The sequence below is a fragment of the Macrotis lagotis genome, chromosome 1 (genome assembly GCF_037893015.1).
Source record: "Macrotis lagotis isolate mMagLag1 chromosome 1, bilby.v1.9.chrom.fasta, whole genome shotgun sequence".
NCBI classification, from domain to species: Eukaryota; Metazoa; Chordata; class Mammalia; order Peramelemorphia; family Peramelidae; genus Macrotis; species Macrotis lagotis.
Genome location: NC_133658.1, coordinates 891,585,173 through 891,601,297, shown reverse-complemented (window position 1 = coordinate 891,601,297; position 16,125 = coordinate 891,585,173). Strand labels below are relative to the sequence as shown.

General features: G+C 34.6%; 1 long non-coding RNA gene across 2 annotated transcripts in view; it reads left to right on the top strand.

Annotated features, from left to right (window-relative positions):
- Window positions 1-16,125, top strand: part of LOC141509247 (uncharacterized) — a 54,611-nt gene that overhangs the window by 32,074 nt on the left and 6,412 nt on the right. The window contains exon 2 of one of the 2 annotated variants that reach the window (XR_012474619.1): window positions 6,999-7,543. The exons of the other annotated variant lie outside the window; for it this stretch is intronic. This is a non-coding gene — a long non-coding RNA (uncharacterized LOC141509247). The remainder of the gene's footprint in view (window positions 1-6,998; window positions 7,544-16,125) is intronic. 2 annotated transcript variants of the gene reach the window in all.

Here is a 16,125-nt window from a genome sequence, read left to right as displayed (position 1 = left end):
CAGAATTCTAACTACTCCTTCACAACCTGTACCTAGGGGAGGAAGTCTGTGAAGGAGTTGGAATTAGATGACAGGAATTCTATCCAGTCCTCACTCTGCCACTAACTCATTGCACAGTGTTGAACAAGTCCTTTCCCTTCTCTGGTAATGATATTTATTTTTCTTCCTTATAAAATTAGGTGGAGCTGTGTAAGAGAGCTCTATGATCTCATACTTTTAAAAAAAATCTATAATTTCACCTGTTCTTTGATCATCTTACAGAGAATGTAAACTCGAGAAAGGGAATGATTTAATTTTTGACTATATGCTCCCAATGCTACTACAATGCAATGAAAAGAGTGGTATTTCATAATTTCTTGTTAATTTGTTCCATTAAATATTATAGGTACTGTGTTGTTTCCCTCTTAGAATGCAAGCTTCTTAAGGGAAGAGATTGTCTCTGTTTTAATTTTTGTATTCCAAGGATTTGACCAAATAGTAATTAAATTAATACTAATTAAAGTAAATTAAAATCAATTAATCACTGCTTTTCAATAATTTAATTCACTTATTGTTATCAGTCAATCCAGAAATATTTCTTAAGCACTTACATTTCAAACACTATGGAACTAAGGGTTTAAAAATGGAACAATTTCTAATCTCAAGAGGCTTGTATTCTATCAGTAAGAGAGCACACATACATATATAATTAAATACATTCATATATAATTAAATACATTTATTATACAGTTACATATGTGTGTGTGTACATGTGATCCAATTTTAGTCATATCCAGATCTTTATGACCTCATCCTGGAATTTTCTTGGGGGAGATATTGCACTGATTTTCTATGTCCTTCTCTATTTCATTTACAGGTGAGGAAACTGAGGGAAAACAACATTAAGTGATTTGCCCAGAGTCACACAACTTAAGTATCAGACTGAATTTGAAATTAAATCTTTCTAATTTCAGATTCAGTTCACTATTCAGTGTACCATCTAGCTGTTCTATGTCTGTACTTATGCATGTATATACATATAGTCATATATATAACATACATGTGAAATACATACATTTATATATGAATGTATGCATGTATTCATAATATATGCACATGTATTCCAAAAGTCTTATTACAGTTTTAAACTATTCAAGTTTAATTTTGTATTTGTGGGTGTCTGTATGTGTATATCTAGGCAGCTATATTGTACAATGGATATAATTCTAGGCCTGAAGTGAGGAAGATTCATCTTCTTGGGTTCCAATCCACCCTGAAACACTACTGTCATTTTGACCCTGGGTAAGTCATTTCACTTTATTTGCCTTGGTTTCCTCATCTATAAAATGAGCTGGAGAAAGATATGGAAAACCATCTAGTATCTCTGCCAAGAAAAACCCAAACCTGGAGAGTTGTACACAACTGAAAAATGACTGAATAACAACAAGAAAAATGCATATGTCTGTAGGTGTGTGTGTTTGTTTGTTTGTGTGTGTGTGTGTGTGTGTGTGTGTGTGTGTGTGCTTCCATTCTTATATGGATATACCTGCCTATGTATTTGGACATTTATGTGTATTCTTATAAAAATATACCCATGCACACAAAGAGGCTGTGTCCCATAAATCCCTCTTCCCTCTTTCCTTCTTTCCTTCCTTTTCTTTCCATATTATATATCCATGTGTGTTTGTGTGTATATATATATATATATATATATTTTCAATGTCAGTTCTTACTGTTGGTATGATGCGGTGCCTCAATAATATGGGAGGAAATGAAATCAGTTCAAAATTCAAGAGAATGCCACAGAAGCCAGACCATCACCAGTAGTCTGGGTTCCTATCAGATTAGACCATGGAATGGAAGGATTCTCTTTTAGGTAAATGAGAAGGAAGTCTTTGCACAACTTTTCCCTCACTATGACAATATAATTGTGAAAGTGACATCATCATACATATGGTGCCATGGTCGTTTTTGTTTATGAAGAATGAAATCATAATATATATATATATATATATATATATATATATATGTATGTATCCACAAATACATATTTTAGAAACAAATATACATGAATATATTACATATGAATATACACATGTATAGATTCATACATGCATACTTGCATAGGATGACATTGATCAAATGCAAGTAAAATGTAGCTAGGTAGGGAGAACACTGGCGACTTGGGAGATCAATACAAACTTTATGTAGAAGATTCTTCTGAATTTTGAAGGAAAGAAATGAGGAATGTCATAAGGCAGAGATGAGGAGAGATTGCATTATAGGCCATGGTGGATGGCCTGAAGGAGAGATGGAGTATAGTAGTGAAAAACAGGAAAAGAGATGGCTTTAATACATTATAGAAAGCTTATCCACTGTATCTACTAAGGCAAAAATAAAACAAGAATTTTAATAACATTTTATTCTATTTACACTCTTGGGTTTATTGTGAGGGTCAAGTGATATAAGAAAAGTAAATCTGAAATCATTTCATGAATCCATATTTGGGTTATTAACACCACCACCATATCACCATCATCACCATCATCATCATCATCATCATCATCATCATCCTATTATCTGATGTAGTTAGCTTGTATACAGACTTATATGACTGAAAAGGAGTCAGCTCCATCCCCTCAGTATTACCAGGAGTCATCTTCCCTCTTCAGCCACATGATGATTCCTCATATTATTCTTCAGTCATAAATTCTAAATTTGGAAATACTACAATCGCTACTATTTGACCTTATTTCTCAGTTTCTCTTTTTTCCTCTGAATTTTGTTCTCAGTCAATAAATTGAATTCCTCTGTGACGCCATTCCTTGCCTTGTTCCTACTGCTATGCTACAGTGGTTTTGATCTCTACATGTGAGTCCAATTTAGCTGATTCATCTCTTGTGTTTAATTTTTATGTTAATATAACAAGGTTATACAACTAAAAAAAGAGGCCAGAGACCAAATTCATATTTTATAAAGTGGCAGATATGGTTTGGGTGGGGAGAATCTTGAAGGAAATAGGTTAAAAAAAAAAGAAGGTTACTGTGAAGATTTTTATCTTATGGGCTTGAAACAGTTTTAATTTCATCGGAATGTAAAATAAAATAAAAACAAAACTAATAGCATTTAATACCCTGTAAGATTAACATAAATAAAACTAGTATACAGGAGTTTTTGGAATCCATAAGTTCAATAAATTAATAATTAATAAGCTCATTGAGGTATTTAAACAGACCCAGAGAGGACATAAGGTTATTTGTATCTGTGAATTTTCTTGGGACCTTAAATTACACAATCTAAGTGATTCTTAAAAAAAATGAGCATCAAGTCTTTGAACATATATTTTCCCTTTGGGGTTATAGGGGACATGTGTGAACATTCTCAGCTTCTCTCTCCCTTGCAGGTGAATGCCCAAAGAGCCATCTATAACTTATAATGTACAGTCATTAAACTGGAGCTAGCTTTGAGGAAATCATGTTTTTTTCTTGGTTTGTTTATTTGTTTGATTTGGTATTGTGTAAACTGAAATTATCAGTATGAAATATTAAGTTGCTGATAAGGTATACTGGACCTTGCTGAAGGTACTTCACTGCCTCTATGTGACAGTATCTGGAGTAGTTGACAAAAACCTCCACTTTGATTTGTGTAGGCACAGTGAAACAAGACTGCAATTATTTCGCAGTGGAATATTTCAGAACTGGAATTTATCCATTTGGGTAGTATGTTGGAAGCAGTCAACAAACATTTAATTAAAAAATGTTTATAACAAATTTGATGACTTATTTTTACATTTTTCTTTTTTAAAACATAGTTTTATTTTTTCCAATTACATGTAAAGATAATTTTCAACTTTCATTTTTTTTGTAAGATTTTGAGTACACTATTTTTTCTTCTTCTCTTCCTTTCCTCCACCTCCCCTAGACTGAGTAATCAGATAGAGGTTATACATGTTGAATTATTCAGCTAATATTCCAAACACTTACTATAAGCCAGTTATTAGGGAAAATACTGGGGTAACAAAGGAAATGGATATTGAAAAAGAAAAAAAAAGAACTCTAAGTAACCCATGACTAATTGCTAAAATCGAAAGGATCCTTGATAATACATTCTATGTCTTCCTGGACACACTAAAATCAGGTTCATTTCTAGGTCTTCCCTAGAAGAATTCCTATAGCCCTCCCTTTGGAAGATAAGGCATTTTCCTTGGTGGATAGGTGGGTGGGGGAATAGAGGATAGATGAAAATAACCCACAATACTAAAGACAAGCAATCCCAGTAACATGAGAAAGGTTGGGAGCAGTGTTGGAATTGTTTTTACTTACTTTCTGCTCTGTGGAATCTCAGGGAAAGGAATAAGCTTTTATTATGCACCTACTATATACTGGACATTGTGCTAAGTGCTATGCAATTATGATCTCATTTGATCTTTATAATAACCTTACAAGATAGGTGCTGTTATTATCTTCATTTACAGTTAAGAGAACACAGGCAAACCATTACCATGTGACTTTGACTGAGTGTCTTTTTGTCCTTCATATCCTGCTTATCTCTTCTCGGCATCCTCCAATCAGCAATGTTCTACCAAAAATGAAGAAAGAATGCTTTACTTCAGATGAGGTCTGATGTGGTCCAAGTTCATTAGGACTACTATCTCCATCTTTGGGAAGCTATATTTCTGTAAATGCAACCAAACATTACATAAGTTTTATTTTGTTTCATTTTATTTTTGCATTGGTTGCCACATATGCTGCTGACTCATATTGACCCTGAAGTCCATGAAACCCCTTTATCAATTTCAGAATAATCAATCAATAAATATTCATTAAGTCAATGTTATGCTGAGCACTGGAGTTAAAAAAAGGCAAATTACAGTCTCTGTCCCTGAGTATCTTATACTCTAAAAAACAGTTATCTCCAACATTTTGTTATTTTAAGAGTATTATTGTAATTATTTTGTTACCAAGGAAAAGATTTTAAATTGAATTTCATATTATTTGACTCAGTCAAATTGGTCAGACCAGAATATTCTTTGTTTTTGTTTTTTTAGTTTTTGCAAGTCAGCGGGGTTAAGTGACTTGCCCATGATCACACAGCTAGGTAAATATTAAGTGTCTGAGGTAGGATTTGAACTCAGGCCCTTCTGACTCTAGGGCCAGTACTCTATCCATTGTGCCACCTAGATGCCCCTGACCAGAATATTCTGAATCTGGAATATGTGAACTTTAAAAATTACAGTATTTTATTAAAATTTTATAAAAATTACAGTAATTTATTTCCCTTTTAATTGCCCTGCCTTTTTTTTAGTAGAGTTCTACCACATTCTGTTTATCTCAGGCAATCAGGGAGGTATATTACAAATGCAAAAGAGGTTGAAAACCCTTGATCTAGATTGTCATGATACTTATCTATCCCAAATCTGTTGTTGAGTGCATGTGTTATTTTTCATACTTTAGTGTCATCTGCAAATTTAATGGATATACCATTTATACTGTCATTGATAAAGTCATTGATGAAAATGTTAAGTAGCACCTGGCAATAGGCAAATCCTTGGGTATTCTGCTGGTGCCTTACTGACCTGTGAACATTGAAATATTGAGAATTTCTCTTTGAGTCTGATTTTCCAACCTTTTCTGATTTTATTGTTATCTGATTCATAACCCTATATATATGTGCTCCATGAGAGTTATATGAGATGCTTTATCAAAAACTTTTTCTATCTATTAGAAAATCCATGTTTTGGTCAGTTAGATGGAAGTGAGTAGAGTTCCAGACCAGTCAGAAAGATCTAAGTTGTCAATCAACCTCAGATGCTCACTATCTATACCTGTGTGAAACTTGGAAAGTCACCTCATCCCCTTTGTCTCAGTTTTTTTCATCTGTAAAATGAACTGGAGAAAGAAATGGTCCACTCCAGCTTCCTTGCCAAGAAAACCTCAAATAAGAAAATGAGGAGTCCGACTTGTCTGAAATTATTTGAACGACAACAAAAAAAAATCATGTTTATACTATTTACTTCATTTGAAATAGAAAATGAAACCAGTCAGCCATGACCTGACCTTGACAAAGTCTTGTTGCTATTCATAATCACTACTTCCCTTTCCAATCAACTCTTTAATGGCCCTGTCCTTTCTAATCTGATAGAAACTGAAGCACAAATATTTCTCAGTGTGCAACCTTACCCATCTTCCAAGTAAATGCACAAGATTAGATCCTCTCTTTTGTATCTTGGGGCCTTACAGGAACAAGGAGAAGTGAAAGATGAATGATGGTCCCAAGGGTTGTCAGTCCCTTTTGTGATCACTAGATGGAGTCAGGTCTAACATAGAAATATAGTAAATGAAAAGTTCTCTAGTGTGGTGTGAATAGATTGCTGAGGGAAAAAAAACCTGAATTTGAATTCAGTCTTATATGTTTGTTAGGTTTGTAACACTTGAAAAGTCACTTGACCCTTTTAAGTCTCAATTTACTCTTATATAGGAATAATAATAACACTCATTTCACAGGGCTGTTGTCTTGTGGATCAAATGAGATTTGCAAAATGTTTTTAAACTTTAAAATTCAGTCCTCATGTGACCTATGACTATCAGCCTGGAAAGGCAATTCTGCTCAGAAAGGCATATGTTCAATAAAATGGAATAAAACATTATTGATATGTACTGAAGAGAGGAGATGTAGAAACTGAAAATGGTTTTTTCTATCATGGAAGCCAAAGACTTAGAGTCAAATTCAAATACCAGCTTTGTCCCTTGCTGCCTTTGTGTCTGTGTCCCCTATAGCTCTAGGTCTCGGTTTCCCCTTCTCTAAAGTGAAGGCATCAGGATGATTTCTTAGATGTCTTCTCACTTTAGCTCTATTATCTGTTGATTTTAGTGTTGCTTTGGCTACCATCTTTTCATGTGATGTTGGATAGTTATTTCTTTTTTCTGGATTTATTGATTGATCAAATGCACTCAATTATTTCTGTCTCCCTCTGTCTCTCTCTGCCTCTCTCTTTTTCTCTGTCTCTATCTCTGTCTCAGTCTATATCTCTGTCTGCCTCTCACACTGTCTCTTTCACTTTTATCTCACTGCCTATCTCTATCTTTCTCTGACCTTCTATCTCTCTTTTCTCTTCCTCTCTCTGTTCTCTTCCTCTCTCTGTTCTCTTCCTCTCTCTGTCTCTTGGTCTCTCTCTATCTCTGTTTCTTTCTGACTCTCTCATTCTAGGAACTTTCATGGCAGCTAAGCTAGTTTTGATGGATTTTCCAACCTGGCATTTCCACTGGAGATAACATTCCAGCCCACTCATCCAACCTTCCAAAAGAGGTTGTTGGCAATCGAACCAACAGGGGCTGCCATCAGTTGATACTTGAGTGATATCAACTCCACAGCATCTTGCTACTGAAACAGCTGAAGCAATTTCTGGAGAGTGAGTCCTCAATCAGTAAGCAACGATGGAGTCTTTGTCAAGAAGGCTTTGCCAGACACTCCAAATTCCAGGAACTCTAACAGAGAAAGGAACTCTTCTTGGTGAAGAAACGTTGGCAGAAGTCCCCAGAGAAGACCCACAGGCAAAAGAAACCTGGTATTTAAACTTTTTGGAGTGGGAAGAGAGGGTTGTTATGGCAACAAATTGCTATGAATCTCTTAAGGAGAACAACTCTTGTGAAGCAGGAGGGGGTGAAGGAGATGGAAAAGGATAATATTTCAAAAAAAATTAATGAGACAGGAATTGCACATTTTCTTTCTGTTGTAATGTGTAATGGCTTGAAAAGGAGGAAGAGGAATATTTACAGCAAAGTCTTTTAAGGTATGAGGGTGCAATTTGGAGGGAGAGATTGAAGAAACAGCTAATAGAATGTGCCCCCTTTTCCTTGTTGTTGTTTTAGAATCCTCATGATCATAAGATGTTAGAATTGGAAAGAAACCCATATGTCCATACAGTTCCACCTGAACAGAAATCTCTCATGTCTTACATCCAAAAAAGTGGGCATGTAGTATTGAAGTATCCAATCAACAAAGAATCTATTACCTTTCTAGGAAGATCATTCCACTTTTGGATGACTTTTAATTGTGAAGAAGTTTTTTTTTTTGTTTTTCTTTATGTTTTCAATGTTTCCTTTAAAAAGATTTAAAATCTTCCACTGTGAAACTTCTATCCATTATTCCCAGCTCTATCCTTTGGGAAGAAGAAAAAGAAGGAAGGCAGTGTATCACGGACAATTCAAGAAATGTTTATTAAATGCCTATTGTACACTGAGGTTAAAAAAAAAGAAAGGCAAAAGCATTCTTAGTTCTCAGGAATCTCACATTCTAAAGTGGATTAATGTGAATCTAATAGGAAACAACATACAAATAACTCTGTACAAATAAAATATACCTAGGATCAATTGTAAGTAATCTTAGAGGGTGGACAGTAGCATTAAAGGAGATCATCAAAAAGCTTCATTCAGAAGGTGGGATTTCATCTGTGAGTTGAAAGGATATCAGGAAACCTGGAAGCAGAGGCAATAAGGGAAAGGATTCTAGATATGCAGGAGAAATGCAAAGAAAGATGGTTTTGTAATTAGATTTGATTTTGGATTTTCCACTGACTACTTTGACTGACTTTGGAAAAATCATTTGAGAACTCTGAAAAATCAGCTTCCTTATCAGTAAAATGAAGAGGCTCCCCTAGATCTGATGACTGGCCTAACTTTAAATACAAGACTTTTCAATTTCATTAGTCTTTGACTTGACAGATTTTCCTTTTTTTTTCTTTTTGAGGTGATCAGGATTAAATGATTTGTGTTAAGGGGTCCTAAAGTTATCAAGTGTAGGGAGACCAGATTTAGATTCAGGTCTTCCTGACTCCAGGACCAGAGCTCTAGCCTGTGCCACCCACCTGCCTCAAAGTAAGAGATTTTCAAATGCTTAATCTTTTATTTAACTTTCTGTGTCCGTGTTGTTGAGGTTGAATTGTTTCAGTCATATCTGATACTTTTGGCAAAGATATTGAAGTTGTTTGCCATTTTTTTCCCTCCAACTCATTTTACATATGGGGAAACTGAGGCAAATAGGGTTAAATACCTTCAAATAGGGTCAAACAGCAAGCATATGTGTAAGACTGAATTAGTACTCAAGTCTTTCTGACTTCAGGACCTATATTCACTATGCCACCCGACTACCCAAAAACATTGTCTATGTGCCAGAAAAGCTTTTGATAATATATTTCAGGTTCACTTCCTAGAACAATATTGGCAAAGGGAAACCAGAGAAAGAGAACAGACATTTTCATGATATTTTCCTTTATTCTTGAGGAGGTAAATATAAGCTCCAAGATTCTACTTGAGGCAATGGCTCTCCTCAATTGCTCCATTCTACTATTTCATACCACTTTGATCAGATGCCTCGATTTGATTATTCTGTTTTGCTTTGCTCTTGCTGTCATTCTCTTCTCTCTGTAGCCAGACTCTCAAAATCTCTGTTAGGTTTAGAACAAGCTTCTGCTTCCATATAAGACACTGAGAATATGATTGGGTACTTTCCTGAATCTAAATTGACTTTTTGTTGTTATACCTAATTGAGATAACATTGATCAGTTCAAGGAGGCGCCTAGACCTGTTCATACATAGTGAACCATCAACATGTCTTTTCATTTGATGATTTGGTTTTGGGTTTAGGAATTCTACTTCTTTTAAATTTGATTTGTTTAATTTACTCAATTGACCTCTACTCTTATACTTAAATGTTATGACTTGTATTCCCTTTCTTTTGCATTGTCCTCCAATAAACTCACATTTTCTTGTGGATACTTATCACAACTATATGAATAGAATATTCTAGATGTAATCTGAGGCCTAAGATAGAATGATAATTGTCTAAACTTATATATATAAGTTTATATATAAGAATATAACATCTATAAGACTATAACTTTCCTCTGGCTTAGCACTAAAGGAAACTTGGAGATCATCTAAGGGCAACTAGATGTCACAGTGGATAGAGTATTAGACTTGGAAACAGGAAAACTTGAGTTCAAATCTAGCTTCAGATACTTAATAGCTGTGTGACCTTGACCAAGACATTTAACACCGTTTGTCACTTTCCTGATCTGTAAAATGAGTTAGTGAAGGAATTGGTAAAGCACTCCAGTATCTTTTCCATGAAAACCCTAAATGGGTTTGGACATGAAGAAATGATTGAACAATAACAACACATGCTCTACATGTAGGCAATCAGGGTTAAGTGGCTTGCCCAAGGTCACACAGCTAGTAAGTGTTAAGTGTTTGATGTCAAATTTGAGCTCATATCCTCCTGACTCCAGGGCTGGTGCTCTATCCACTGCTCTACCTAGTTGCCCAGAATATAGGCAGGTAGAATTTTAGTTGAGCTTTGAATGAAGTCCACTGTTCTCTCCATGACCCCATCTTACTTCCATGTTCTAGAACTGTTTGCTTTTTCCTGCAGCTACTGCTGTGCTTTATGGTCAAAATTCTCCTAAATGTTCACTAGAAAAGTTTTTTTTTTCTTTCTATCAAATGTGAAAGGACCAATTCTTATATTTCTGTAGCTGCTGGATTTCTTTGATCTATTGCCAAAAATCATCTCACTTTACCCTGAATTACTTCTCCTGAACCACTGTTTCAGAAAAAAATGTCCCTCACTCCAAGTCTCCAGGATTCTTCTCCAAATCCTTACTGGTCACTTTGTCCTACCTTTTTCGTTCTCTCTTCTCCATGGAGTTCTAAAATCCCAGTCCAATGTAATTGGCATTGTTCCTAGATAAATCTTATCACTCCACTCCTTTACAATACTAATTATAATCCCTCTAACTTTCCATGTCAAAGAAACCCTGTCTAGTCATTCCTCCTTTTCCTATGTCATCTTTCCTAAAAGAAAAAAAAAATTAATTGAGAGCAAAGAATGTTTTCTTTTAGAATTCATGTGCCTGTCTCTTAGCAGATAGTAAAGAAAGTATTTTATTTTGTTTCATTTTCATTCATATTTGATAAATATATAGAATAACAACACAATAGCTTTTATATTACACTATGAGGTTGTAAATTGTTTGCATTCTCTTGGTTCTAACAAAACCCCTGAGAAAAGGTACCCTTATTTAAGCCTTTGGTGATTCACAACAGAGTCAAAGTGGGGCACAAACCCAGGTTTTCTGATTCTGAATCTAATTTTTTTTGTTTTTGATCTTTTTCTAAACTCACTGTGTTATCTGAGACTTATAAATAGCCAGACAAGGATATCTATAGAGTCTAGATGAGTTCTAAGATATGAGGAGGGGGAGGAAAAATCAAAACTGTATGGAAGGCAAGGAGCTCTAATTGATTTGAGTCTGAGGAAATGGCAAAAAATACTCCAGTATCTCAGTAAAGAAAACCCCAAATAGGGTCTTGAAAAGGCATACACGACTGAAACTGACTAAACAACAAAGAGGAAATATTATTGACCTGGTACCACCATAGTTCTCAGGGTTGGAGCCCCGATCTCATTTCAGATTTCTTTAATCCATCATCCAATAGAAAGGCAATTCATTTAAGGCCATACACACAAATTTTTCGAATGCTGAGTTATTTAGCAAAGGTAACTTTCACTGATTTCCCTTCTCTTTGGAAAAGAACCAACATGCTCTGAACCAAGATGATTATTGGTGTTCTTTGACAAAAAGGTTATGTCATGGAAATACTGAATTTAGTATCATAAAGGACCTTAGAGTATGTATAACATATATCAATATTTTCAGATCAGTAGCTATGTCTACATACATTTAATTTTTTGCTGATTTATACTCATATTTATATTTATATAAAGAGAAGTTAGTAGACTTTTGCCAAGTCATACAAATAGAAATGTCAGAACCAGCATTCAAACACATGACCTCTCAATCTACATCTAGGGTTTTTGTCACCATAACATACTGAGTTTCTCTCTACTGTTTCCTCTTATCCCTTCATTTCTTCTACTCCATTCCATGGTTCTAGCACTTCTTTCCACTCTTCTTCTCCTCATTAATTCAATTAAATATGTAATATGCTTCTATACATAAATATATAAACACATATATGGATGCCAACTTTATAAAAGATATTTTGCTAGGTGTTCTTGACAAAACAGAAAAAAAATCAAATTATTTCTTTACTCTAGGAGCTTACTTTGTTTTTTGGTGGAATTAGCCTGGTCTTAGCATTTCTTCTCAGTCTTATTGCACGTTACTTCTCTACACAGACACTAAAGACAATTGAACTGAATTCTCTATGGTCCTCATATTTGCATTCCACATTCCCTCCCTTCCCTCAGAATGACAAACCTCCAAGCTTGGAATGCACTTGTTCCTTCAGTTGTCTCTCAGAATCTTTAATTAATTTTAATGCTCATTAATTAATGCACCATTCCATGACAACTTTTCTTGATTTTTCCCCAGCAGCTGGTAGTGTTCTTTATCCAAATTAATTTGTGTCTATTCTCTCTCTCTCTCTCTCTCTCTCTCTCTCTCTCTCTCTCTCTCTACATCCATCTATATATCTATCAATTTATGTACCTATTCATTTATCTATCCTTGTATCTATCTATTTAGCTATCCATTTATATATATGTATATATGTATATATATATATATATGATCTTTCCATTTAACTCTCCATTCATTTATCTACCTATCTATCCATGTATCTAGATAGCTAATCTATCTATCTAATCTTTCTTTCTATTCATCCTCCAGTCAATCAATAGGTATTTATTGAATGTCTATTATGTGCTGAATACTAGACTAAGCACTGGGAATACAAAAGAAAAAGGACCCTGATGCTTGACATCATAATCCATAGATGAGATAATATGCAGGTAAATACAGTCAAACTAGGAATATAAAAGACAGATAGGAAATGATCTACAGGGGGAAAACACTAGGATTATGGGGGAGTCGAGAACGTTTTCCTATAGAAGGTAAAAATTTAGCTGGTACATTAAGAAATTCAAGGAAGCCAAAAGATGGAGATTGAATTGAGATGAATTTGGAGAGCATTTCAGGTATGGGAAACAGCCAGGATAATATTAGCATCAAAAGGCAATGTTAAAGGGGAGGCTAGGTGGTACAGTGGATAAAGCACTGGCCCTGAAGTCAGGAATACCTGGGTTCAAATCTGGTTTCAGACACTTAATAATTACTTAGCTGTGTGGCCTTGGGCAAGCCACTTAACCCCATTTGCCTTGCAAAAAAAAAGTATATAAAAAAGGCAATGTTAAGCACCTACTCCATGTATTACAGCATACAATCATTGAATTTAATTTTTCTCTCCTTCTTTATAAGCATGCATATCTAGGAACTGACTGTATCTACTCTCCAAGAAGCTTCCATATTATTTAATGCTAGCACAATGACAAACAGATTGGTTCAAATATTTTCATTGTTGTAGAGACACTTTTAGTCAAATTTGACCCTTTTGGAGATTTTCTGACAAAGTTTTTGCAGTGGTTTGCTATTCCCTTCTTCATCTCATTTTATAGATAAGAAACTGAGGAAAACAGCATTAAATGACTTGGCCAGAGTCCCACTGCTATTAAGTGTCTGAGGCTAGATTTCAACTCATAAAGAGAAGTCTTCCTGATTCCTGGCCCACCACTCTATCCATCTCTGATCTTCCAAGTATTACCATAAGTGTTATTTGCATGAACTTGATAAGCACCAATTGTTTTCTACCTTCTAGAAGGACAGAGAATGCTTATAAGAGTTTTAATATTGAACATATTATAGTTTCCTAATTACAGAGAGACCAAACCAAGTTGAATTCTTTTCCTAGGAAAGAACTGGCTTTCAATCTCAACCTTGCTACTTATAGGCCATGTGGTCTTGAGCAAGTCATGTACCTCTTCTGGATGACAGGTTTCCCTTTAAGGGGAGAGGTTGCCCTTTGACAAGTTTTACCTACCACTACTACTACTACCTTGTATGAGCCTGCCATGTCAATTAAATCAATCTGACTTAGATATACCATATTTTCTCACTTCTGTGACTTTGCATAGTCCTTTCCTTACCCTATCAACATTCAAAATCCAAACTTTAAGATCAACCTAAGACAACATGATCCTATGAATCTTTAAATTATCACATAAGGGAAGACTCAAGCTTATAGTCATCTCTCTCCATTAAATATTTTTTGTCTATGCTTCTCATCAATATGTACTGCTGCTTAAGGGATATTAGAATGGTTCTCACTCTTTTTTTGGATTATTTCTTGTATTTATTGCATGTAAATTTTTTACTTAATCGTATTCTTCTATGATAACTGTGGTCTTTAAGTTGACCCTTTGGCTAGTGTTTGAATTCAGTAGTCTTTGCTTTATATAGAGATCACATATTCTTTTAACATTATTATCTTTAGCTCTCATTCTGGATTTTTCCTTAATGAGTTCCTTGAGCCAAGGACTCTATCTTATACTTCCCACACAGTGGACAATGAGTTGGTCCCAAAATTGAATGAGAAAAGGGGAATGGATTCAATGTCCTGTAGGAAATTGTCAACTCCCTTTATTGACTTTTAACTTCTCCCTGTAACAAAGACCCACTTTCAGGATGCTATTGGTATTGTATGTTTGAAACAATATAATCTCTGAAGAATGAAAATAAATGTTACTCAGAGGGCAATGGATAGTCAACTGTCAGATGTGAACAGAATATAGCATATTACAAACAAGAAACTAAGAAAAGAAATTGGGGAAAGATTCCACCAAATATTGGCATGATTAAAAATGAATATGGGCTTATTTATGGTAGGATTCAGACATAAATGTTATATATGCTATATGTTCCATTTACCTACTCATGATGTCAAGAGAGCATAAAGAAAGCCGTCATCTTGTTGGGAAGTAAAATAGGGAGTAAACATTTGGGAGAACAAAAGTCACACAGGATGGGCCAGGAATGGATGAGATAGTATCTTCATCACTGGAGAGAATTCCTACACTGATGAGGTCACAGATCTATTGATTTATTTGAATAAGAATACTCCACAGAACATCATGAAATCTTTAAAACCATAGACAAACAATAAATATTTATTACTTTATTTAGGGAAAAACAAAAGAACAAGAGAAGAAAGTGAGTCTGGTGATTTAGTTCCTTAGCAGCACCTCACTCAAAATCAATTCATGTGCATGTCATGGCATCACCTCCCTGATGTTATGGTCTTCTTTGAGAATGAAGTATAAACATCATTACCTCCTATATAAAATTAATTTTAATTATTAAATGATAGATTCATATAAGTTGTTGTGCACTTCAAGGCTTGAAAGAGTAGGACTTCCTTACTATAAGTGTAGGATTTCTGCTTTAACTCTTCTATGCCAGCTCTGAGAATAAAAAAGATTAACACTAAGAGTAACTGTCATATATATAATATGCAATACATAACACATATAGAATTTGTGTTATGTATAAGGTGTATTATTCTGGTATTATAATATATATATATATATATATATAAATTTGCTACTAGTATTAGTATTATTAATATATTATATAAGTTTATATATTACATAGTTCCTTATTCTCTATGTTTCTGTTTTCCATATAATACATAATCTAGATAGTATATTATGTAGATTATGTATACATATCATTTGCTATTAATATCACATTTTTTATAGGGTTCCTGCATTTGAGCCCCTAAACTTCTTGCATAACATGCCACAGTTATCATCATCTCTTTATACTTGTTCAGTCATGTGCAACTTTTCATGATCTGAGGGATGAGAGTGCACCAAAATTGTCCAGGGGGTTTTCTTGGCAAAGATATTGGAATGGTTTGCCATTTCCCTCTCCAGTATTAAGAGAAACAGAAGATAAGTGACTCGTCCAGTGTGAGACATCTAATATGCGTCTGAGTCAGATTTGAATTCAGATCTTCCTGATTTGAGATCCAGAACTTTATCCACTGAGTCATTTCACTGCCCCATCCCACTCTATAGATGAAAAACTTAAGACAGAGAAACTAAATGATTTGTGGGTGTTACTTACCTAACACATGTTTGAAGGGGTATTTGAACATAAATCTTCCTGACTTAAAAACATAGGCTTACAGAGAACTAATAAGGATTTATTATGGGCTTATTATGTGCCAGCTTATTAAGTGCTTATTATGGGTCAACTAGGTGAAAAAGTGAATAGAGAACTGGTCT